The sequence below is a fragment of the Miniopterus schreibersii genome (genome assembly GCF_964146895.1).
Source record: "Miniopterus schreibersii genome assembly, chromosome: 15".
NCBI classification, from domain to species: domain Eukaryota; kingdom Metazoa; phylum Chordata; class Mammalia; order Chiroptera; family Miniopteridae; genus Miniopterus; species Miniopterus schreibersii.
The window spans coordinates 30,566,949-30,585,485 of record NC_138115.1 but is presented as its reverse complement, the minus strand read 5'-3'; the positions used below and the strand labels follow the sequence as shown (position 1 = coordinate 30,585,485).

Genomic DNA, 18,537 nt, shown 5'->3' with positions numbered 1-18,537 from the left:
AAGTGGAGGGAGCATTAAAACAATGAATGAGTGAAGGTGTGTTCCTATACCCATGTGTAATCGCACTGTCCAGTAGAAATAGGAGCTACATAGGTAATTTATAAGTTTCTATTACGCACAGTAAAAAACAAAACAGGTGAAGTTAATTGTGTTAAAATATATTTAACATTATATTTTAAATGTGATTTCAACATGTAACTAATATAAAGTTGTAATGAGATGACTTATCTTCAAATAGATCTTTCTGCAGTGATGGAGATGTCCTGTGTCCACACTGTCCATCCTGGTAGCCACCAGCCCCATGTGGCTACTGAGCGCTCGAAATGTGGCTAATGTGACTGGGGAATTTAATTTTTTTTTTTGGTCACTTTAAGTAGCCACATGGGGCTGGTGGCTATCTAATGGACAGGGCAGGACTCAGAGGCTTCATCTCTCTTCCCTGCTTAGTCAGGACCTGCTCTCCGGGGTGATTTCTGCAGCTCTCAGCTCATTTGTCATGTCTGGCCTACAGCCTGAGCTGCTCTCACGGGACTGCAGCCAGCATCTCACATCTCATCTGTCTCTTTGTGGGTGGCTGCCTTCTCTCCTCCCCCGGCCCCACCACATCCTGGCCTTGGGATCCCTCTGAGCTAAGTCAGCCTCTCACCCAGCCAGGAACCGCCAGCTCAGACCCTAGCTCCCTGGGGCCCATCACGCAGCCCCCAGGGCGAGGTCACAAGCCAGCCGTCGTCTGTGTGTGGTTGGGTGATGCTGAGCAGACACACTCGGGGCCTCCTCGTGTGCCCCTGCCGCCTCACATTTCACCCCAGGATGCTTCTCCTCCGCGGTCAGTCAGTGCCCAGCTGACAGCAGGTGCCCGTGACACACAGCCCGTCCTCTCTGCTTTGCCTGGGGCTGCTGTTCTGCGCCGCTCGCATCCAGCTGAGCTGAGGGGGAGCCCCCTTAGGGCAGCCTGGGCCTTAAAGCCGCCAAGTCTAAGGCAGCCACCCCTCCAAGACTCCCTGCAACATCGTGATGCCAAACACGTGTCAGGTGAACCACTAGACACAAGATGCCGATATTTCAGCATCTGCAGGACAATCTGCTGTCACAGAATTTCCACGAGCCTCTTGCCCACCCGTGGTCCGGCTCCCTACAGAGTAGCCCTGAGGTTCAGTGCTCTTGGGGGTCTTCTGCCCTCCATGGGTTGGAGCAGCCAGTCTGTAGAAACGAAGATGCCTGACTGCTTCCCCTCCCTTGGCCAGGACGTGGGATATCAGTCCAGGGGCTGGTGCGATGGGTAACCCAGAAGCTGATGGACCGTGCAGTGCCCCAAATGGTGGGGCAGGACCCCCAGGTGCCTATAAGGGTTACACTTGCCCCTTGAGTGTCCCTGTGCCCGAGGGAGTGCGAGATTAAATAGCAAAATTACCATGACAGGTAGAAAAACCATGGAAGACAGGATAAAGCTTTATAGTTTAATAGCTTGAAAGGCATACTTTTTTTTTTTCTCTGCTTGTGGAACAAGGAGCTCTGCCTTTTTATTTTACACTGGGACCTACAAGTTCTGTAACCAGTCTTGACATTCCTTTTCGATTGCAAACCTCTCTCTCCCTGCTCCTCAGCTGACTTAGCGCCTCTCAGCCACTTCTCCTGCTAAGCAGTGAAAATAGACCGGAAAATTCCCAGGTGGTGGCTCAGAGGCTACAGAGGACACGGGCACCTGCCATCACTGGGGTAGAAGGTGGCCCTTCCCTCTGCAGCTTTGCTGAGTGCTCCTGACTTTTCTTGCCGAGTGAATGTTGCCGATAAACTCTGGCGACATCAGGCCCTTTCATCCTCAAACAGGCCAAACACAAGGTTGAAATTAGGCAGCTGCCCGGCCTCAGAGCTGCAGAGAGAAGGGCTGGGGGGGGCAGAGAGGTGCAGCTCAGCGGCCACACAACACGAGCTGCGAGCCAGGGCCGGAGACGGTCACTGCCCGGGGAAGGGAAAGCAACACCGGGGCCTAGGTTTCCACCGAAATTAGTGGGCTCCATGGGAGACAACAGCACTTTATACCTCCGGCAGCAAAGGCTGTCAGCTGGGGAAAGGAGAAAGCAAAATGACTGAAAGGCAAGGGGATTAGAACTTAAATGGGCCAGGTTTAAAATGGGACTGCTGCTCACAGCCCCTTGCAGAGAGAACCCATACCCTGGGGACTTGCCTGTTTGGGGAAACTGCTAGAAACTGAGGCAATCTAGGTCAGGGCCAGGTTTCTCTCCCCACAGAACCTGTGGTCCTAGCAGGGTTGTTTGTTTCTGTTTTTAAAGAAATAAGAACTAATCTCTCTCCACTGAATAAAAACACAGGCTACAGGGTCACTGTTCACATTTCAGGACCTGGTGTCCCTGAAAGAGGGAGGGAGGAAGAACCATGAGCTCTTTCAGAATCTGCAAAAGCCTGAATACATTTACCCAACAACAACCACTCTACTTGTTTTTTAATAAATGCAATTCATCTGGTTAGAGCAGGCCACTCAGACAGTTATTTAGCCAAGCTTTAAGGGACACTAAAGTATCATTAGAGATATAACTACGCAGAGAAACATATATTCAGGAGAATTTCTCTTAGAGAGAGGGGTATATAAGATGGGAAGAGATATTGGAGTAGGAAGGGGGAGGGGGCATGAGGCTGCTCCCAAGGGTCTTGGCCAAGTAATAAAGGTGGTCACTAAAGGGCTTTCTAAGAAGGGTGTTGTTTTTCATTTCTGGGGGCTCTTGTTTTGCTATGTAGGGTGTCTGGCGGGGAGCAGAATTGCTAAAGAAAATAGGGGAGAGAGTGAGCCCTATTTCTTGGGGCCTCTCTGTGCTCTTCCTCAATACTGGGCTCAGCCACTCTTAAATCTCTTATGGTCTCTAAAGTGTGAGGTCCTTGTTGAAGAATGGGGGACAGGAGAGTAAGTCTAGATGATAAAAGATAGGGGGATATGCTGCAAAGATTGGGGATTTTGAAGCCTGTGAGCCCTCGGTTCTTTTTAAGTATTATGGAAGGATCTCCAGGATACTGTGGAGTTAAAAAGCAAGGTGGGGGAGTGTGTCTATCATTCTACCCTTTTATCTAAAAAAGGGAAGGGTTATTAATATATACATACATGTTTGCTTATCGTTGAAAACTAGAATGGAAAATAAAATGTAAAAACAAACTATAAATGTTTTTAAATGACCATGTACAGGAGAAGGGAGGGCACAGACCCTAGAATTCTGTTATCTTGTTATGTGGAGATGACTTTGGAACCATGCAAATATCTTACAGAATTACAAAGAAAATTAACTCTTAAAAAGCAAACCCTAAAAGTTCAAAAAGAAAAGGAAACAAATGAATCCAACTATGTATCAAATTGATGGTATAATCACACAGAGAAGAACTATTCCGAGTGACTCTTTAAACTACAGTAATTTGTATGTCCCTAGAGAGGATACAAGAGTAACTACAAAAGAATCTTAAATCAGTGTCACTAGTCCCATTGCTGGTGGTAGTGTTGGTGCTGTGAGCCTGACAGTGGTGCGCACGCGTGTGTGTGCGTGTGTGTGTGTGTGTGTGTGTACGTGTGTGTGTGTGTGTGTGTGTGTACATGTGAGTGTGTTCTGTGGGATAAAGTAAAAGAGTAATTATGTACGTGTCGCTGAGGACAGACTTTTAGTGTGGGTGAAAGGAGATACCGCTGTAAGACTAATAAAGTTTTGTGACAATTTTTCTAAATTGGAATTAAAAATAAATATATACCTATGTCCTAGCTCTGGCCAGTGAAAAGACCTAGAAATAATAGCCAACCCAGCAACAATGAGCATTTTTAGCCCAGATTTTGGTTTCTAACTACCTTCTTTCACTACAAAAAAGAAACAAAAAAACAACCAAACATACAAACAAAAACAGAGGCTTCTTAGAGAAATGGCTGAATCCAGGTTTGGTGGCAGGAAATGTACAAGATGAGCCAGGACAGATTGTATTCGGCCTACTGCGGTAAGGGAGAGAGATCTCAGTGTAGAACTGTGCTCCATCCAGTCCTCAGAACCAGGCGCTTTTTAAACACGGGGTGTGCTCAAAAAAAATTATGTAGGTGGTTAAGAGGGTGGTGTGGTTTATGCGGCTAGGCCATCTGTGTTGGCTAATTGGTGCCCATCCAAGGGAAAAACACACTTCTCATATCTTTATGACAGCAGTAAATTGGAGCTAGCCACCCACCAAAGTTAGCATCAGGCACACTCTCCCCCTGGGGAGCATGCCCCATGCCTTTCCCTTCCCCTCCTTCTCCCCCACAGACGTGCATCTCCCAAACTCCGAGGGACCCCATGAGACTTGCAACCAGGGGAGCAATGGGGAGCAGCAGCTCATCCTGGGCTAATCCTCTGAACCTGTCTCCAATGTCCCCCCCCCCTTTTTTTTAATATGTTTTTATTGATTTCAGAGAGAGGAAGAGACAGGGAGAGGGAGATGGAAACATCAGTGATGCCTGACACCCGGGATGCGCCCTGGGGAATGGAACAGTGAGCTCCTGGTCGATAGGAGGTCGCTCAGCCACTGAGCCACACCCGGCCCGGCTCCAGGGTCCCTTTTCCAATGACTTCCCAGTGGACTAAAGCAGCCCTGCCTGGGCTCTCCTGCTGCTTCATGCTAAGCCCTTCCTTGTTTCACTGCCCCCAGCTTTAATAAATATACCCTCAAGGTAAAAAAAAATTAAAAATGTTAGCATCTGCTCTCCCACAGGAACTGGGCACAAGGGCGTCTATCTCCACAGGGGCTTGCATGTCACAGACATGGCTCCCAGTCCTTGAAGAAACATTCTGGGTTACAGGAGGCTTATATCTCAAAGAGGCAGAGAAAGGATTTACAGCTCCAAGTTTCCTGAAGTGATTGCCTAAGAAAAGGGACGTCAGGGGCCCCTTGTCAGGTTTTGACTATAATCAACAGTAAATTCTTTGGGCAGCTTGAGCTTTCTCAGGCAGGCATCGTAAGGGGCAGGGGTCATCCTAGGGACAGGGGCTGGGCTGATGGAAGCCAGGCCAGAGTTTAATCAGGTCCCCAAGTGGGGGGGGGGGGGGGGCCTGAATGGCGTCGTTTATGCCAAGAGTTCTGTGGTTCTCACCACTGAGCGGCCAAGCTGTCCCAGGTCACTGCCCATCCCCCTCACCTCTCTGTCCCGAGAGCCTGGCACAGAGCATGTCTCCACTCACCAAGGGCGGCAACAAATGAACCCAAAACCGACGGGCTCTGCTTTCAATCGGAACCTGAAGTTAGGGCCCGAGAGCTTCTTTAACATCCCCGCTTCCCTCATATCTCAGAAATGGGACCCTGGGAACAACCCGAAGGTCCCATAGCGCCGAACAGCGCCGCAGACTCCCGGCTGCTGTAACAAAAGACCAAGGAAGCTCCTTAGATCCCGATGCGGAACTGGCGCCAATATATACTTTAGAGTAGAAAGACAGGCTGCGAAAATGTGCTCTGCTACGATTTGTGTTGTTTGAAAACAAAGGAGGGAGGGCGGGCTGATTCCCTGGAAGCATGGCAGGGTGGCAAGGGGTGGGGGCCATCGCCCAGTGGGAGGGCTGGGTGACAGGACCGGCAGGAGCAGGCTGGCTTTGAGCTGTACATAGATTTTTTTGCACTGTTAAGATGTTTTACCTTTTTTTTAAAAATGAAGCAATAAATAAAATTCCTGCCAGCAACTTGTAACACAGGGGTGGGCAGGGGCTGGTGTTCCAGGGAGGCCCAGGGAAGGTGAAGACCCCGCAGCCTCACAGAAGCAACTGAACCTTTCTACTGAGAGGGGAGAACACTCGTTCAACAGCCTCATCTCAAAAAAACACACCAATGGGCCTGGCCGGTGTGGCTCAGTGGTTGAGCGTCGACCCATGCGCCAAGAGGCTGCTGGTTCTACTCCCAGCCAGGGTGCCTGATGCCCAGGTCTCAGGCTAGAGCTCCAGGAGGGGCGTGCAGCAGGCAGCCAACTGACGTTTCTCTCTCTCTCCCTCCTCCTTCCTTTCTCTCTCAAAAGAAATCACTAAAAACATTTTCTTAATTTGAAAAAAATAATAATAATTTGAATATCCCTCTAAGGGAGCAATAGGAAAGGCCTAATGTGCGACACTCTCCAGAACTCAATTAAAACGTAATCCAGGTGGCTGGTGGGAGCGTCTGGACCAACTTGGTTGCTCTTTACGGGGAATTATTGAGAGAGCGGCTGAGCCACGCAGAGCGTTCGCCGGCCCGGCGTCCCCCAGAGGGTCCTGCTGATCCACAAAGTGAAGGACTCAATTTGGGAAAATGAAACCTGGTTTATCGTCCGCCGAGCTGCAGAAAGCACAGAAAGACTCATTTATCTGGTTGTAAAGGAGCTCGCAGCCCGGCTGTCACAAATGCATTCTTCAGCAGAGAGGAGTGAGTTCAGCGGGTACAGGAAGGTGATGAAGAGTGGAAAACTCCGTTCCCGAAGCTGACCTGCTGTTAGGAAACAACTGGCAATTTTTATTTATTTATTTCAAGGGCCAGTGAGTAATCATCGAAATAAGTCTTAGGAGAAATACTGCAACGTGGAGAAAGAAATAAAGGTAGACTCGGGGCAAAGTTATACAGGAGGCAAAGTACCCTGCCTGATTTCTAACTGCCCACACCTGCCAGCCCACCCCAGCACCTGTCCCCTCCCCCAGACCCCCAGCCCCGGCCCCCCTTCTGGCCGGGCTGCCCAGAGCTTCCAGGCGTCGTCCTGGCCTTGAATTGTGCCACATCTTCATCACCTCCATTGCACCCCTCCAGGTCAGCCTGTCCCTCAGGGCTGCTCCTGGCCAACTCTGAGGAGGAAGGTTATCTGATAAATGAATGTATTACTCCTTACAGGCACCCTCATGACTCCCCAGAGCCTCCGTGTGTTTAGCTGCACAATGAAGGCGAAAGCGGCTTCCTCCTGGGTCATTGGGAGGGTAAATGAGACGGGAGAGTGACGCTCCTGAGGCATCTCCGAGTTCACTGAGTGTGGCTCCTACCCCTGTCCCTGTCCCTAAGGAGCGCTACCTGCAAAGGGAATTGCTCCTGGCAGGATTTCTGACCACCTGTAGGTGCCTAGGAGCACCCGGGGCCCCCAGGGCGGAGTCTGCCCCCCAAGGCCAGCCCTGCCTGATGCTGACTTCAGTGGGCAGCCCTGGGCAGACTCCTGAATTCTTGGGGTGTTTGCCCAGATCTCAGCCATACCCCAGGAGAGGCACAAATGCTCAGGGGTTCTACGGCCTCCCCTCCAGTGTCCCCTGGCAAAGTCGCGTCCCTTGATAATAAGACTCTTGAAGATAAAACCGCCCGCACTCTCACTATGACCTGCAGACCTTGAGGTGGAGCTTTAACCGGAGGCTTTACTCCTGTCTCATTTGATCCTGTCAGCAATGTTTGCGTCACCCAGGAAGGTGGGGCTATGCCCACTGCATTAGTCTGCTAGGGCTGCCATGAAAAAGTGTCACAGACTGAGCGGCTCCAACAACAGAAATTTATTTTCTCACAGTCCTGGCGGCGAGAGGCCTGAGATGGAGATGTCGGCAGGGTCCCTGCGGCCGAGGCCTCTCTGGGCTTGTGGGTGGCTGCCTCCTCCCAGTGTCTTCACACCTTCTTCCCTTTCGACATCTGTGTCCAAACTTCCTCCTCTTACAAGGACACCCCTGTGGCATCATTTTAACGGAATGACCTCTTTAAAGGCCCGTCTCCAAACACAGTCACATTCTGTGATGCTGGGGGTTAGGACTTCAACAGAGGGATTGAGGGGGACACAGCTCAGCCCATAACACTCATTTTATAGACAAAGAAACTGAGGCCCACAGAGATTAAGTTCCTTGTTGAGTTAGTGCCCCATCCAGGACCAGTTCAGCATTGTGTGAACCCCCAAATATTGTTTAAAGCCTCCTGCTACACTCATTGTAAGACCAGTGTCAGTCCTGCCTCAAAGCCCAGCCCCAAAGGGCGGGTGGGTTTGCGTCGACTGTGAGCGCCCCCGTTTGATGGAGTTAGATCAGCAGAGCCTGTCTCTGTGAGGGATTTAAACTCTGCCACGTGCCTCCTTTGTCTCCTCTCCACCTCTTTTAATGTGGAGGAAACTGTCAGAAGTAGTGATTGATCCTCACCGAGCTTCCTGTCACTGGAACCGACTGCGACACAGGAGGCTGGCGGCTTCCGGCTTGTCAGGCCGCTCAGGACTGGGGCTTGAATGTTTAACAGCGTGGCAGCCCCCCAGGGGTTTCGATTTTCCTTTCTCAGTGATTTTAATGCTCGGGAAAATGTGCTGAGTGGTTGGCCCTGGAGGCAGAATGTCGTTATCTGAGCAGCGTTTAGGAGCCCCCAGAGGTGCGCCCCTCCACCGCGGGAGGTGGGCACCTGAGAGGCGGGAGGAGACCTCCTTCTCCTAAAACACACGCCAAGTCAGTCCTTGCCAGGGGCTTCTGGGCTGGGATCCGTGTCCCCGGCAGGGTGACCTGACACCTCCCACCATCATCTAGTAGGAGGTGAGAGGCCAAGGCCCGTGGGAGGGGTCCCCAGTGCCAACCCCCACGCGTCCTGGGTCTGCGGGTGAGGCGTGCGCCTGTTGAAGCCGGCAGACCACCCGATGGGCAGACAAAATCAGGTTTATTCACCTGCTGTCGCCAGGGAGGAACACATTCCGAAAACAAGAGCCATCTCAGGGACAGGGAGTTAGGAGGGCTTCTTAGGAGGTCTGGGCCTGTGCTGGGTGATTCGGGGAGAAGTTTAAGGGCAAGTCCTGTTCTGTGTTTGGTGCCGTCCGGAACTTGGGGCAGTTCAATGATCAGGTGTCTGACCGTTTATCCAAGAGCCAGGGGAATGGAGCAGGCACGAAGCCGCCAGTGTGGACAGCAGTCCCCCGTCACTGCACCGGCTGGACCGGGAGTGGGGATTTTTGTGGTTGCAGAGTGTCCTTGCCTCTCTGTTCAGATGTGGTTGCAGGGTGGTCTTGTCTCTGTCTCTGCCCAGGAGGGTCACAGAGCGACCTGTCTGGCTGCCGCTGACGCTCTGTGAGCGTTGGTGCCGGTGAAGCCCTGTGACCTTCCTGCTCCTGCCGCCGTCAGGGCTGTGACCTTTCTTCCTGGGCGGCCGCCTGCCCAGCGTGGGAGGGAGCCTGTGGAGACAGAGCTGAGGCGTGAGGGTCTCCCGCCCCACGCACAGCACGCAGGACCCTCGAGGCTGGGGACAGAGGTGTGGTTCCTTGGCCTGGGCACACGGTTCAACCCATAATGGTAGCTCTTGGTTTTTTCACATTATAGTCCTGATTTGCCACATTTTGTCCTGTTTCCTCAAATCTCACTCTACAAGGTTCCAGACAACCAGTATTTCGGCACCTAGTCCACCTCGCCCTGGCTTCCCTTTGCGCTTGAAATCAGATCCCAAATCCTATCACAAAGGAGTTCACAAAGGACAGCCATGGGCCCGGGAGCCCGGGGCAATACTGTTCACAGAGACACAGCCAATGTCGCTGAGGGGCTGCGTGACCGTGGACAGGTCACACCACCTCTTTCAACTTCAGTTTCCTCGGTTGTTAGCTAAGAGATTGGATCAACCTGACATCTCCCTGCAGACGTGCAGGGAATGGCCAGGTTCCCTTTCATCACTCTGTGAGCAGGTGGTCCCGTCACCTTTGTCTTCACAGTCGCAGGAGACCAGGGGCAGCGGCCGGCGGCTGCCTTCCCTCGGGCTGCTGGCTGCCAGTGCGCCCCGGTGACTCTCCCTGGAGCTCCTGCTCTGTGAAGCAAGGGGGTGGACCCCTCTGACCTCCGGGCCTCGGGCCAGAGGCCTCTCTGTCACTGCTCCTCATTGTCTCGGAGCAGTGATGGAGCCTAAGGAAAAGAAAGAGCCCTCCAGTGAGCCCAGGGCCCTCGCCCTTTGTGGCTCCCTGGTTGGCTGGCCGTCACTGGAATGGTCAGTAGTGCGGCCACCTCCCCCATTTCCAAGGGTCAGGTGGTGGCCTGTGCCCCAATATTGATGAAGCAGCACAACCACCCTCCCCTGCCCCGGCGCCCCCCACACTCACACGCCTGCCAGAATATATCCCAGGTCTTGCCAAACGACAGTCGACAATGAGGGGAGAAATCGGCTAGACGGGGGTTTACTGAGACAGAGCAAAGCCTTTTTGTGATCCAAGATCACAAAAGCCCAGATTAAACTAAACCAACAAACAGCTGGAATCGCCAACTGGAAGAGTACCCAGCCTCGTGCCTGACCTACAGCTGGCCCCTAAAGTGAGCCTCCTTCCCTGTTCCCCGCACACTGTCACCATAACCGCAGTCACTCTGGGCCCGCCCTTCATGTTGCAGTGAGGATCCCCCAGAGCAGGGTGGAGCCTGATCCTGGCTTTGCCTTGACCAACCTTGTGACCTAAAACGAATTCCTGAACCTCTCTGAATTTCAAAGTTCTCATCTGTGAAATTATAATACTGTAATAATATTTACTCAGTGCCAGTTTAATTGGGAATGAAATCAAAGAACTCACTCAGAGTACACAGCCTTGCGTCCGGCCTTGGTAAGCACCCGGCGCACTGTGGCAGTAATTTCTGTCATTGTTCGTAGTAACGAGAAGGACAGTAATTACTTGGGTTGCATGGCCCCCCTGCTACCACCTGCCCAGCCAAATCTGCAGTCCCCCCGGGAGAAGGACGTAGCATTTGCGCAGGGACAATAAGGGATGGGCCCGTGGTACCTCAGAAGCGTCCCACTTTGTGGCGGAAATCCAAGAGCGGCCTCCAAGCCAAGCCGGAAGGCAGGGGACACCCTGGGAAGTGGGAGAGTCCCGGCTGCTGCCTCTGACCTGGTTCTCTTGGCAAGTGGCGCCACCTTCTGGCTGCTCTGGGGACTGTCTAACACCCCCTAGTCACCCAGCTGCAAAATGCTATTTGTGTCAAGTTCTGGGTGCCTGTAATTATCCCTTCACCGCGGAAGCCACCCCGATCCTGAGGGGCCAGCCACACAATTCACGCAGCCCTGCAGTCGCTGTGTTCGTGTCAGAATGTCCACGACAGCCCCCAATTTCCTGAGGATTATAAATCAACCCTAAAATTTCACTTCGCCCTGAGACTGCATGTACTAGCCGGCAAGCCTGCCCCTACTCTCTCCGGCTTCCAGTTGTGACGGGAGAAACCATCCCCTCCTTTCCTCTTTCGGGTGCACTTTCTGTGGCTTTGGGTTTTAGGTCAGAGCTTGAGTGTGGAGTCAGGGTCCTGAGCCCCCCCTGTCTCAGCTCACCGGACACCTTGACCAGCCCCCTAATCTCCCCTGTCTGCCCTCACGGCCCCGACCCTTTTGAAACTTAAAGGGAATAAAGTGAGTGGAAAAGGCTTCGTCCGTGTCCGGGATGAGGCTGCCGCCCCTCAGTCTGTGGGTGTAGTTAGTGTCCCGTGTAAGTAGGATGTGGGCGTGTGTCGGCCCCGCCTCCTTCCTCGCCAGCAGTCTCAGCAGTGTACCATTTGTTAATCTCATCCAAAAACACCCCCACAGAAACATCTCGAATAACGTTTGACCCAATATCTGGGCATCGTGGCCCAGCTAAGTTGACACATAAAATTAACCATCCCTACATACTATTTCCTTCTGTGACTTGCTTTCTCCACTCTTCATCTTTTTTTAAATATATTTTTATTGATTTTTAGAGAGAGAGGGAGGGAGATGGATAGAGAGAGAGAGAAGCATCACCAGTCAGCTGCCTCCTGCACGCCCCCTTCTGGGGATGGAACCCAAAGCCCAGGCATGTGCCCCGACCGGGAATCGAACTGGAGACCTCCTGGCTCCCGGGTCAACACTCAATAGCTGAGCCACGCCAGCCGGGCCTCGTTTTGTTTCTGAGATGTGCCCGTGTTATACCTGTAGTATTTCATTGTGTATGTACCATAGGTTACATATTTTTTTGTTGGTGGATGTCGGTTGCTTCCAAAGTCCTCTGTCACAAACAGGAGGGGCACACACCTGCCTGTGCACCCAGGAGAGTTTCTCTAGGTCAGAGCAGGCCAAATCCAACCAGACATCTGCTTGTGTAATTAAAGTTTGATCGGCTACAGTCACTCGCATTCACGTACTAATCGCCTACAGCTGCCTTCATCCTACAAGGGGCGGGGGGGGGGGGGGCTGTGCAGTTGCAACAACTGTAGGCCCACAAAGCCTGAAATATTTCCTGTCTGGCCCTTTGTAGGAAAAGCTTCTGACCCTGGTCTAGGTTAGTACCTCGGAGTAGAATGAGCTATGTCCACCTTTAGCTTTTACGTGGCGTTGCCGAATTACTCCCCAAAGTGGCTGCCCAAATTTACCCTCCCAGAACCAGCCCAAATTTACCCTCCCAGGATCAGCATTCGAGAGCTCCGCCTTCTTCACAGTCTCACCCCCAAAGGTTTGCCAACCTGATGCTTGTGAATCGGCTTCTCAATGTTATTTCATATTTGGCTCTTTAAACGTGTATCACTTATTCATTCATTGAACAAGCATCTATTCAGAGATTACTATGTGCCTGGTACTATCAAGATACAGCTGCCCCGTTTTACAAGAGAAGAAACAGCTCTGTAATGTTAGAATCACAGTTCGGGCATGGTGGGGAGGCCGGATGGTTGCATGTGGGGTTTGCAGCCATGTCCTGGACAGAGTAGCACCATGAAAATTCATTAAATAGCTGACATTATTCTGCAGGCCCAAGGATGCTCTGCTGGAAAATAAGACAACAATTTGGCTACCTGCCCATCGCTCCTGACAGGCAGGGGCACCTCTGTCGTAATTCTTAGCAGAAAGAATCTGTATTTCACACAGGCATCAGTAGAGTTATTTAGTAATTAAACTGGCTTTTTTGTCTTCCCTTTGACCTTAGAAAATAAAACATCTGTGATTATAAGAGAGTGAGTAAGAGAAAGAAACTGTCCATAACTGATGCAGAAGGATGTAGAGTTTTATTAAAGTTGCCAAGACAGCCGATATGAGTGGAGGAAAAGGGAGGGGCGTGTGAATGAGCTAAATCTTCCTTTGTTGGTCTGTGGCTGGTAACTCAAGCAATCAAGAAACTTGTAGAGATATGGGGCAAGGCCCCCTGGTTTCTGGTAAATTTCGGTGCTCTGCTGACATGGAGGAGATGCACTGGGGGAGGAAAGATTTGAAGGCAAAAATCTAAAATTCCGTTTTGTGTCATGTTAAGTTTGCGACGTCTGAGAAACACCCAAGAAGAGACGTCAAGGAGAGTGTGATGTGAGTCTGGGGTAGAGAAGAGAGCTCTGCGCTGGGGAAATACTGGTAGGTGCCATCAGCACAGCCATTTAAATCCACGGGAATAGATCAGGTCACTTAACAATAAGAAGAACCAGCCCCAGACCCAACCGTGAGAAGCTCTAGCACCGAGAGGCCGGGCAAGGGGAAGGACCTCTGAAGGCGGGGTCGGTGCAGATGGCCAGCCGGGCGGGAGGAGGAGCGGGAGAGAGTGGTGTCCCAGTGCCAGAGGGGAAGGTGCGTCTTCTGTGACAGGCAGCTGGGGGGTCAAGATGAGCTCAGAGCAGCCCCCGTCTGGCTGGGTGACACGGGGTGGAGACACACTATCTCCGGGGTAGGAGGGATAATGACTTCTTGTTTATTTATTGCTAGAAGCAAGTCATGCTGAGCATTTGTCCTAAACGTGAAAGTCACTTATACATGAGAAGGGCTTCCAGGGACCCCTGCGTCCCGCCGCTGCGCCAGCCAGCGGAGCCTAATTTCCCAGGGGCCCCGTCTCGCCTCCTCCCCACGCCCGCAGCTCTCGCCGCTGGGATGCCCATATCTTTAACTCCAAGTAAAGCCTTCATTGCACCCTTGGGCCCAACTGATCACAGTGTTTAAAATGCTGCCTGCCCTTGGCCTTTTTAAACACAGCGATGGGCAAACCTCTCACCCCCACCACCAGCTCCATTTATTTCAGTAACTGCATCCGCAGTGAGGACGGCCGCGGGAAGCGCTAGAGCCCCATCCTCAGAGCACCCGTGAGCAGGGCTTTTCAAAACCACTGTGCGCAGGAAAAACCGGGAGAAGGCAATCAAGCCACCGGAGAGAAATCTTCGTTCAAGCTCCTGTGCAGCGGAGCGGACAGTGCCAGACTGCACACGCCCCTCAGATCCGTCCGACAGTCTTTGAACAACTGCTCTGTATTAAGACAAGTAACAATAATAATAGTGGCTGCCGTTCATGGGATGCTGAGGGACTGACTGTGCGCCAGGCAGGCAGCCAAGGCCTGTCCATGCAGAGGATCATCTAATTCTCACAAGCACCAAGGAGGTGGGACGTATTATTGGCCTTGTTTTATGGACGAAGAAAGGAAATCTTAGCGTTCCCCCAGTAACTGGCCCAAGCCTGGGCGTGGAAGAGCTCGGGTCAATAATAAGAGAAAACTGTCATTGTCTGCTGAGTGTGGTGAGACGGGGCATGTCCCGTGGGGTGGGGGGGACTCAGATGCAGGAAGGACCCAAGGAGGGAGGAAGAGGGTCAGCACTATGTACCCCGTAGTTCAGGCTAAAACTTAGGGGTCATTTTTTTTTAATATGTCATTATTGATTTCAGAGAGAGGAAGGGAGGGAGAGAGAGAGAAACATCAATGATGAGAGAGTCATTGATCGGCTGCCTGCTGCACGCCTCCTATTGGGAATCGAGCCCACAACCCAGGCATGTGCCCTGACCAGGAATCGAACCTCGATCTCCTGGATCATAGGTCAACGCTCAACTGCTGAGCCACACCAGCCAGGCAACCTAGGGGTCATTCTTGATTCCTTTTGCTCACTCTCCTCACAACTGCTTCATCACCAAAAACTGTGTGCCAGCCCCAAAATATGTCTTAAACCTGTCTGCTTCTCTCCACCATCCCTGCAACCACCCTGGTCAAAGCCACCAGCATCTCGCCTGCAGCCCCCTAGCTGGGGCCTCAGCATCACCTCCTGCCTCTCACAATCCCCCTTCCCGCTGGAGTCAGGGGAATCACACCTGTGCCTCCTCAGAACCTTTCCACGGCTTCCTAGTAAATCCTACCTCCCTCCGTTGTTCCTGAGTCCTTCCCTGCCTTTCTGACCGCCTCTTGCACAGTAGCTGCTGATGCCCCTGCACGCAGCACAGAGCCTGGCCCACAGGAAACGTCATCATGTGCTGAAGAACGAAGGCGAGAGTGAGTGAGTGGGTGAATGAAAAAGCTCCCCAGCCCGCCGGCGTGGCTCAGAGGTTGAGCATCGACCTAGGATCCAGGAGATCGCAGTTCGATTCCCCGTCAGGGCACATGCCCGGGTTGCCGGCTCGATCCCCAGTGGGGGTCGTGCAGGAGGCAGCCTATCGATGACTTTTCCTCGTCATTGATGTTTCTACCTCTCTCTCCCTCTCCCTTCCTCTGTCTGAAATCAATAAATACATATTTTTTAAAAAAGAAAAAGAAAAAGCTTCCCAGAGGAAGCCACGTTTGAGGTGAGCTTTAAAGTGGGGCAGCGTTTCTCAGGCGGCAGGGCTCGGGGCGTGAGGTGGTAAAGCCAGGTGTTGTAGATACAGGCAATGGCACAGATGAGAACACGGGGGACCCCCAGGAGCAGCCTGGGAGGTGACATGAGCAGGATGGAGGCAGGTGGGTGCAAAGTGGGGGTTCTCCAAGTCAAGTGTGCCTCGTAAGCCCTGGAAAGCTTGTTGGGCCCCACTTCCAGAGGTTCCGCGTCACACATCCGAGTATAGCGTCTGAGAATCTGCATTTCTGACAAGTCTTCAGGTGGTGTTGGTGCTGCTGGTCCAGGGACCACACTTTGAGAACCACTGGTACAGGGTTTGCTAAGGAAGCCTCCACATGCAGGGGCAGGGAAGGCGGCTCCAGGGAAGTGAGCTGGGGCTGCGTGGCACACCCAGAGCGGTCTGAGCTGACTGAGGCCAGTGGTCAGCCCCGCCCTTTCCCCCTCCACACCACCCCTCTCAGCCCAACCAACCCCCCTAGCATGACCTCTGACCTCTGACCTCTGAATGTGTATTCTCCTGGTACTCAACCCTGCCCTTCTCTTCTGCTGCATTTATGTATTGAAGGAGTCTCCTGTTTCCTGCTCCAGGAAGACTTCAATGACTTAAAAATGCTGCTGAGGGGGCCCTGGTCAGACTGCTCAGTTGGTTGGAGCATTGTCCTGATACACCAAGGTTGTGGGTTTGATCCCTGGTCAGGGCACATACAAGAATCAACAAACTAATGAATGCAAATATAAGTAGAACAAGTCAATGCTTCTCTCTCTCTCTCCCTCTCTCTGCCCTGCTCCTCTCCTCTCTAAGATCAATCAATACATAAATAAAATTAAAAATGCTACTGAGGGGATAGGCCCGAGACCACCTAATCTCGCACAGCAATTCGCACTAATGCTGCTGTGACAAAGTGTTTGTTTTTAGCAGACCTGGCATTAAGTCATGTCACCTCAAAGGTAGGAATCCTGGCTCTATGTTTGGGCGGAAGGACAGGACCTCCTCTGCTAGCATTCCCAGAACACCACGTACAATCTGGCAGTCTGCCCACTGTGGTTTGGTTTGGTTTGGTTTCGTGAGCATCCTCATATCCAACAGGGAACATATCTCTCTATCTTCATGATGCAGCCCAGATAGAAACCTGGAGTCCTGGCTGTTCAATGTCATAAGAGAAAGAAAATAATCCTCCACAGAATCTCTCTTGATTCTGATGTGCCTTTTAGTTTCCAAAGCTGATGACAAAAATATGCACACTTTCAAGTCACACTGGCCTGGTTTGGCATTCTGGCTCTGCCACTTTCCACCTATGTGATTTTGGCCAACTTACTTAAGCTCTCTGAGCCTCGGCATTCTCATCTGTAAAGTGGGTATGTTGAAAATCCACATCAGAGGGGTGCCAGGGGCATTTAGTGAAGTCATGAATGTTAAGTATTTAATAGAGCATGGGGCTTAGTCAGTGAGTGTTCAACAATCAGCAATCTATGCATAAAACAGTGTTTGCCAATTGCCCTTGTGTAAACATTCCAACCATGGCTGATATCAAACTAACAACATGCTGTCATTGAATGAAGGGTCGAGCACACCATCATAGTGTTTCCACCATACAGATACAGTAGAAACAAACAACCTCAAAAGCAAAAATGATAGTTACACATAGAAAAACAATTAAGAAGCAATGAGTTTTTGTGACCTTTACATTTTGAGTATTATCACCTGTGTTTTTAATATAATATATTTAATTGTAAGTTCACATAATTAAAATTTTCATGATGGCTGTGTTTAACAGCTGGCTCACCAAACTCCTGGAATATTTACTATATGCTCTCACAAACCAGTACCAGCCAGTTCTGGCACACTGGCTGGGTACACCTGTAGGTGGTCAGTCAGTGAGACTTCCCTTTCCTCTTTCTTTCCTATTCTCAGCCCCAGGGAGGATTTCATGAAGCCTTCCTAGGTAGAAACAGAGATGTCCCCTGTTCCACTGTAGGCTCCACGCTTTGCCTTTGGCCTTGGCCCCCATCCCAGTCCTCAGCCCATGCTAAACCTCAGCCAAAGTCCATCCTTCATCATGCTGCCTGACTGGCCCTTCCTGCCACTGGGGCGGCCGAGTCACTGCTAACACCAGAGAGGACATAGCCTCTGCTGGGCTGGGCGCCTGCAGGAGAACCATGAAGGGCTCTCTGTGGCTGCATGGTGGACTAGCTGGTCATTTCAGGATCCGTCCATGAGGGAGACAGGGGAGCCCAGCCAGCCAGCTGCACTTTGGCAAGTCCAGGCCTATAATTAGCCTCCACTTAAGGCTTGAACAAACCCCTGGTTGTTATTAAACAACAGTAAAGCAGGATGGCCTCCAGCTTCCCCAAGCCTAGTGCTGCATGAGTTGCCTGGGACAGACATTTGGACAGAAGTGCCCTATCTGCTGGGCAGCGTCCAAAATATCTCGGAAATGTCCCCTGTCCTCAACCCCAAGTGAGAACAGAGGAGCAAGGGCGCTGAGCAGCCAGCTCCTCACCTCACCTCACCTCACCGTCCGCAGACTGTATTTCCTACCTGACTCCATGATTGCTCAGGCAGCCTCTTATTTATAGTCTGCAACCAACTGGAGAAACGTTACAAATTCTCACAGTTGGTGCTAAGGTAAAAGGACATGTATCCAAAAGGCAAGACTTGGAATGATTGCCCTCTCGGCCATCTTTTTGCTTTTCCAGAACTGTATGACTCTAAATGTGGCACACATATCCCCCACACCCACCCCTAGAGTTCTGTCTTATTTTTTACTTTTTCTGTCCACTCCCTAGATCCCAAGTTTGAAAAGCAGAAACAAATAAACAACAAAACCAAGCTGCACTAAATGAGGAATTTAAGTTTCAGGGTCCCTAGCTCACCACACAGCCCTCTTTGTATCAGTCATTTATTTTTTCCCTCACCTGAGAATATGCTTTTGATTTATTTTAGAGAGAGAAAGGGAAGGAGGGAGGGGGAGAGAGTGTGTGTGTGTGAGTGAGAGAGAGAGAGAGAAACATTGATAGGTTCCCCCCCCCCCCATGCTCCCTGACCAGGAATTGAACCTCCCACCTTTTG

At 51.5% G+C, this 18,537-nt stretch overlaps 1 protein-coding gene across 1 annotated transcript in view; it reads left to right on the top strand.

Moving 5' to 3' along the window:
* BFSP2 (beaded filament structural protein 2) overlaps positions 1–18,537 on the top strand; it is a gene marked incomplete at both ends in the record, with an annotated part of 43,368 nt that overhangs the window by 970 nt on the left and 23,861 nt on the right. The gene's annotated exons all lie outside the window — the stretch shown is intronic.